Raw genomic sequence first — 7,500 nt, 5'->3', positions numbered from 1 at the left:
GTGGTCAGAGCCAAGTCAGACGCATCAACTCAGCTGAGTCAGGCTGAGGTAAATTACAGTTTTTGCCCGTTGCTTGAACACTATAGACCCATGCTTAGACTAAAGTAACACAACTTGAAGCTTTTGTTACCATACCTCAAACACATGTACCCATACCTCAAACAAAAGTGCTGCTTTGCACTCTAGTTGCAATTCTGCAACACACTTACTCCTTTTTGCAACACACTTGGTCCTGCATACTACACTCTATTTCATACATAAGACACTTGGTCCTGCATACTACACTCTATTTCATACATAAGACACTTATGCCACACACTTGGTCCTGCATACTACACTCTATTTCATACATAAGACACTTGGTCCTGCATACTACACTCTATTTAATACTTTAGACACTTGGTCCTGCATACTACACTCTATTTCATACATAACACACTTGGTCCTGCATACTACACTCTATTTCATACATAAGACACTTGGTCCTGCATACTACACTCTATTTCATACATAAGACACTTTCAGGGTGCCATTTGGAAAACACATGTATCCAAAATACAAAACACATCGGGTAATTGCAACCACTCAAATACACACCTGAAGGCACTTACTTGCAAAACTGAACACCAATCAGCCAGCTACAAAAAGCCCTCAGTTTAGCCATTTCAAGAACTTTGCAAGCATGAATGGAGGGAGAGCGAGAGGCAGAGGTAGAGCAAGAGGAAGAGGAGGAGGAAGACAAGGTCAGGGTCGAAGAGGCCATGCACGGACCCCTATAAGAGCAACTTTGGTGAACCATGTCATCAACCATGGCCTGACTATGAGGGAAGCTGGGCAAAGAGTCCACCACATCTATGCCTGTTTTACAGTAGTGTATTTTTGGTTTTATTTTTGTTTTATATTTGCGTTACTGCATTTACTGTACTGTACTGTAAAGCAGCGGTTCCCAAGCGTTCTTTCCCCACGTACCACCTACATCTTGACTTGACTCGCGTACTCCCACCATCCGACACATACCATAAACACATAAAAACGTAACACGTTCTATTGACACATTCCAGGCATCAGTAATTAGCCGCCCTACATGATAACAAATAATAAAATAAAAATGTGCAACTGGTCTATGAGCTCTCACACCAGAAAAACAGTGTGGAGAACAGCATTATGAATCACAAAGAACAAGTCTTACAGTAAGGCTTACAGTTTTTTTCAAATGCTTACACACTAAATCTTTGCTTGTCACATAATTTTCTAAACATGTCTTCCAAACATCATAACCCCACACCAAATCTGCAAAACCATAGACTAATTATGACCGCCACTAGCGAAGCTAGCGAAGCGGTCATATAGGGATTGTCAAAGTTTTTTTTTCTTTTTTCTTTTTTTTCCCCCGTCATCTACTTCCTGAAATTTTGGTCAACGATACCCGGGGCACCGAAACACCGGGGCACATGAAATTTGGTGGGTATGTAGCCCCACTAGACTTTTACGGAAAAAATTCGTTTGGTCCCCAGGGGCCACTCCCCCTCCGCGCTGGGCCCCCCGAAACCCAAAAAATGCAGTTTTTCCTAAATAACTACCTGAACCGTGGCACCGAGGATGAAGACATTTTTATGGTATGTTGGTCTCAAGGGCCCACATCAACCTAGCCCATAATCACTCATTTGTGATTTGCACCCCCCCGGTAAAAAATTAAAATGCAATATCATTCTGCTTTAATCGCCCCTCTCTTCAGTAAAGACGTTCAGAACTGCACCAAATTTTATGTGTATGATTAACCTGACATTCTCTGGGGGTATGCCAAGTTTCGTAGAATTTCATCCATGGGGGGGTCTAAAAAATTAAGTTATGTGTACATTTAGTGACTGTACACTCATTGGCCTGTAGATGGTGGTGCACACATATACACATGCACACACACACACAGGCACCCACATACTATCGGTATTAGAACGGCCAATACATAATTACAAATTCAGTAGGATTAAAAGAAAGCCAAAATAAATATTCATCATCATCATCATGGCTGCATTTCCAGTATTGGCGATAAGTAGTCGTTTGTCCACTAGATGGCGCATCGTTGCAGTGAGACGTAATTTTGTTGGAAGTCTAAAGTGGGTTTGAAAGACACTACGCTTCCTACAAGGACAAGACTGTAGGCTACAGTAGTTTACCGCAGAGAACGTCTAAGGGTAGGATGATTTCTGCATGACATAAAATTCCCATTTCCTCTTGAAGCCGAAATAAATCTGAGAATGTTTATCGGACATGCTTGTTTTTTACTGCAGGCTACGTTAATCCTATCAATAGCAGAACGTAGGTAAAATAATGTTACCGTTAGCATGGTTGAGTGATGGAGGCCAATTTGATTATTGATGTATTTGTAGAAAACCATAAATGCGTTTATAGGCTACCAAGCAAATCGATAACAGCACTAATTGTATATTTTGACTGTCATCTCATTTGCTTATGACCATAACCTAGGCTACTAACAGGAGCTAAGTGAGTTAGCCACAACACGTTCGCTACGTGATGGTTTTTTAATGGAAAATATATAGGCTACCTGAAAGATAACCTGTCTATGATGCATCCTAAACACCGGGCTGGGACATTTCTGCTCAAGGTCTCAAAAAGCATCTGAGTCAACGTTCATTCCCAAACACCCATATAGGCTACTTCAATCCTCTATTTTCAAAGGTGATTCAAGTAAGGAAGAGCATGGCTCAAAGTAAAGTAACTGAAACTACATAAATTCGTCAAAGTGAATAATTTGTGTCAACTCGCCGCAATGTAGATTTATTAACGCACCCGTGATGATCTACATCTCCATTTAAACCAGATGTTTTAGAGCGCACGTTGAGATGTATTCAGGGCAGGGCTGTACCTACACATATTTGTTGCACGTGCTACAAAAATCATTCTTTGCGATGGATGATTTAGTACCAACGTTACACCGGTCAGATACAGTTTTGCCTATGGCTATTCCGTGAGACTGAGGCGCTTTTTGTTTGCTCGAAGTGCGTGTTTAGGGTGTGAGAGGGGAGTCGATGTGCTTTGATTCCAGCTTGGTAGTTGTAGTCTATGCGATTAAAAAACATGTGTGTGTGAAGTATCCAAACAATGATAACGCTTTCATTATGGCTGCTTTAGCCACAGACCTTGAGCTACTGTACAGTGGGTTGGGTTCCATTTGTGCCAAGTGGGCCAAGTGTCCACTTCATTCGCCCTTTCCGTGATTCACACAGCTACGTGAAATGTATTACTACTGATATGCAAAACTATTAACTTTTCGCCAAGAGTTGGCAGCTTGATACTGTAAGGTGTAAGCCATTGGTTCCAAAGGAGATTTTATTTGGGTCGCCAGCATAGCCTAGTGACAATTTGTGTTGTGTAATAGGCCTAGCATAGGGCTTACCTTATATAGCTTATAGTTTGTTAACAGTCACGGTTTTGTCATAACTCCCTCTATGCATTTTTGCATTTAGAATAGCTCTAAAACCGGGGGTCGAACACGTCGCAGGGGGGGCGCCAGTGCGTGGATATCTCAATCGCAAAATTAAACAATATTTCTATCGGGCGCCTACCATGGACTAGGCTGGGTGAAAATCAAAAGATTGCGTCAAAAGATTGAGCTTAACCATGGACCTCATGGTTGCAAAATGCAAGGGAACATGAATCAGCATATTATTTGCACAAACAATAACGGACAGTAGCTCTTCAACTTTGCCCGTTAAAATGTGTATGAACAGTCTCGCAACGCATTTCATGAAGGCCCTTTTGTATGTCAGTTATTTGCACCACTGGGTAAAACGGCATTTTGTTTTAGACTACTGGTATTTAATTTGTGCATTGACAATGCAGCTGGATATCATTTGAACTAGATGACTAAACTTATGCATATGTAGAAGAAGAAACATTCACATCACAAAAATCCATGACATGACCTCTTCTTGATAGCTGTTGAAAACTGCATGGAACTGACAGTGATTGTTTTGTTTAATAATAAATAAATAAATACATTATGCTGCTACCTTCTGCTTTTCCCAAATACAATGTAGCCTACAGGTGTATCTTTCATCAGTCCAGTTGCAATGGATGGACTGTGATGAACTGCCCTACTTGTGATTGTTTAGAGATTTTAAAGGTTTTATAACAATGTTACAGATTTTTTGGCCCAGAAACAAATCTATTCACCTTTGCAGCGCCAGTAGGCTACTTTGTGTGCGGAATGTGTGCAAACACACATTCCAAACAAGCATACACAAAAGTTTCAAGAGTGGGGGATGGAGTAGAAGATGGAGACAAATTCATTAAAATGATTTATTTTCGCGGAATGGATGTGCAGGACTGAGCGGCGGTCATATTTTGTACCGCTATGCGGTACATCTAGTTCTCAATGTTTGACTCAGTTTTCAATTTACTAAAACACATTTTGCAAAACACCACACACAATTTTCTACTTAACACACAAAAATCTAACCGGAAGTAACTTGATTTTGTTTTTCAAACACAACTCATCAAAATGCCACACTAAATCACCAGTGCTTCACTCTCTCTCTTCACATGTGTAAACACTCATTACTTTTACGGAACACCATCCAATCATTGCCTTAGTATAGGCCTATGAATAGATATACTCTATATGTAGGTATGGACCCTTTCTATCTGGCCCTAGAGGATTTCCGGTTGAAATGTTCAGAACCAATGCAGATACTTTGAAAGGAATGTTCTGCAAAAAGTCAACTTTATGTACAGTAAAACTTGTCTTTTTTACAGTACTATATTTTTGTGTCTCCCCAAGTTACCATTAGCTCAATAATTTTTTCTATAGACCTATGAATACATACACAACCCCCCCCCCCTCCATTTGCATTTTTACTGTGTATTTCAGCTTCTCTCTGTAGATACCGTAACTTTCACTCTTGTATGGAAATACATAAAGCCTATGAAAGACAGAAGACCGTTAGGTTTTGAGCAACAGTGTGCACATAATGTATCCAAAATGTCATATTATGACAAAAGTGTTTGTAATGTGAGGCGAATGTTTGATTTAAAGATGTGTTTATGACATATAGTATATATTCTTTTGATCCCTTGAGGGAAATTTGGTCTCTGCATTTATCCCAATCCGTGAATTAGTGAAACACACACAGCACAACAGCAGCGCTCGGGGAGCAGTGACTTTTTTTTTCCAAATGTTTTTTTTCCCCTCGTGTCATTTTCCATCAAGGGACACTCCACGGGACACTGAACTTAGTGGGCATGTAGCCCCACAAGGATACCATAGAACCATTGTTTTTCGATTTGATCTGTCACCCCCCCCCCCCCCCCCCCCCTTTTGACAAGACCCGTTTTTTACTTTTTAAAATTTGTAATACTTCCGCTAGTTCCAACGTGAATATTCGCTAAAATGTCTCATTAATAGTTTGTGAAATTATAAATTTACAAAAATAACAATTTTCTGTGTTAATTGAAATGCCTTGCGGCCACCAATCCGTGACGTCATACATTCAGTGAACTCTCAGTGCTGCAGGAGACGTTTGGGAGCACGGTAAGATCACTTGGCAGTTAGCCTATCTGAAAATGCAATAGTATTCAGCTATTAGAGATAGAGAATAAAATGTTTAACTTAAAGTTGTTTCATGTTTAATGAAGTAGGCTATCAAACCCGTTTTAACCATGTCATGGTCCATCCATTTCAATAACCTGGCAGCTTCGAAAATCTAAGGCTGAACGTTCATAACATATTCTGTTTAGGTTACTATGTTATAGTAGCTTAGGTTAGTAGACCTAGTTCATAAAACAGAGGCAAACCTTTTCTAAATCGTCATAAGCCGACGACATAGGCTACTGTAGTTGTTTAACTAACCCAATTACACACGTCGTTCTCTGTTTACAGTAGGCTAGCCTACATTGTCTGACTTCGGATCAGAAGATTGAGGGTTCGAGTCCCTTCGTGGTCGAAAAAGTAATCTTTAGACACTTAATGTGAAGACACATAACATTTCAGCATACTTAACCCTTAGAACCCTAAGCTGTTTTTAGGGCATTTTCACTACCTTTATTCATAAGGATTTATTCTGGTCATTGTAAGTGCCACACACATATATTATATATTGTTTTTTTTCAGGAGAGTCTAGGCTATTCAGATCTGCCATCATTTCATGTATTAATACTAGCATTGATTTTATTTTGATTTTTAAAGAATTAAAATATAAAAAGTGTATTATAGAAATTCTTATATTTCGACATGTATCTCACCACAGCAAGCTCACAGCTCTACATGCATTTCATGTGTGTGTAGGGCAGACTGTCCTGAATTGGGCAATATAATTGCCATGATGGAGGGATACTCTGGGGCTGAGCAATTTACAGAAATATTTGCTGTGTGATTTACGGAAATAAATGCCATTTTTTATTTAGTGATGAAAAATGACCTTTCTGCGCTCCATATCTGTGACACGAACTGATCTGACCTGACTTGACCCGAGGTTGCGTGTTAGCCTGCGTGCCTGTGTGTATGCAGTCATAATAATTCTCAACTTTTTACTGCATTGCGATGAAGAAAGAAAAGGCAAAAAAGGTGTTTATTTGTTGAACAAATTGGGATGCAATGTGAGCCTTGAATTGGATGCCATGCAGGAATTTGCTAGCATCTCAAAACCGGAATATGAACATGCTTTGCCATAGAGAAACACATGATAGCATTGGATTATAAACATGCTTTGCCACAAGAACAGACAAAAACGTGGGGTAAGTCCAGCTATATGAAGTTATTATTTTGCTGTCACTTCGTCTGTTTTATAACCCAGAGGGATGTACTTGGTATCAATGATAGCTCTGAGTCTCCTCTTTCATTTGACATGCTTGCCATATCTATGCGATCACGGGTTCGCGAATAATTCAAACTAGAGTAATGTGTGTGCAGGTGAACGCAGAGAAGTATAGACTGTAAAGTCTACAAGACAAGTGTGTAGTCTTGTTGGAAAGCCCCACTTCTGCTCTGCCGTGCAATAAAGGTTTCATCTCGCTGCGATGAACCGTTCAGGAGCAATGTAACAGAGAAGAAAGGGTGTGTTTTTTGACGCACTTTGCGTCAATCGGGTTCTAAGGGTTAAGAAAATATCAAGGGAATGGATTTCATCATTACCTTTATGAATTGTCTTATAACACATTCGTGAATACCGCGTGGCCTAATGGATAAGGCGTCTGACTTCGGATCAGAAGATTGAGGGTTCGAGTCCCTTCGTGGTCGAAATACAAATCTTTAGACAGTTACATAACATTTCAGTAGAAACTTCTATATTGATATGAAATGATTTCATCGTTACCTTTGATGAAATGCCTTATATGTTGCTTGTGAAGACCGCGTGGCCTAATGGATAAGGCGTCTGACTTCGGATCAGAAGATTGAGGGTTCGAGTCCCTTCGTGGTCGAAATACAAATCTTTAGACAGTTACATAACATTTTAGCGTATTTCAGTCGAAATTTCTACATAG

General features: G+C 39.9%; 2 non-coding genes across 2 annotated transcripts; both read left to right on the top strand.

Moving 5' to 3' along the window:
* The first annotated feature begins 7,182 nt into the window (after positions 1-7,182).
* Positions 7,183-7,255, top strand: trnar-ucg (transfer RNA arginine (anticodon UCG)). Its single transcript has one exon. It is a non-coding gene; the product is annotated as a tRNA-Arg (tRNA).
* A 109-nt stretch (positions 7,256-7,364) lies between these two features.
* trnar-ucg (transfer RNA arginine (anticodon UCG)) lies at positions 7,365-7,437 on the top strand. Its single transcript has one exon. It is a non-coding gene; the product is annotated as a tRNA-Arg (tRNA).
* The last annotated feature ends 63 nt before the right edge of the window (positions 7,438-7,500 follow it).

The sequence above is a fragment of the Alosa pseudoharengus genome, unplaced genomic scaffold (assembly GCF_046254945.1).
Source record: "Alosa pseudoharengus isolate Yale_2024_CS ecotype anadromous, Long Island Sound unplaced genomic scaffold, YU_APseudo_1.1 YU_APseudo_1.1_scf_18, whole genome shotgun sequence".
NCBI lineage: Eukaryota > Metazoa > Chordata > Actinopteri > Clupeiformes > Clupeidae > Alosa > Alosa pseudoharengus.
This window is presented reverse-complemented; position numbering and strand designations above follow the sequence as displayed.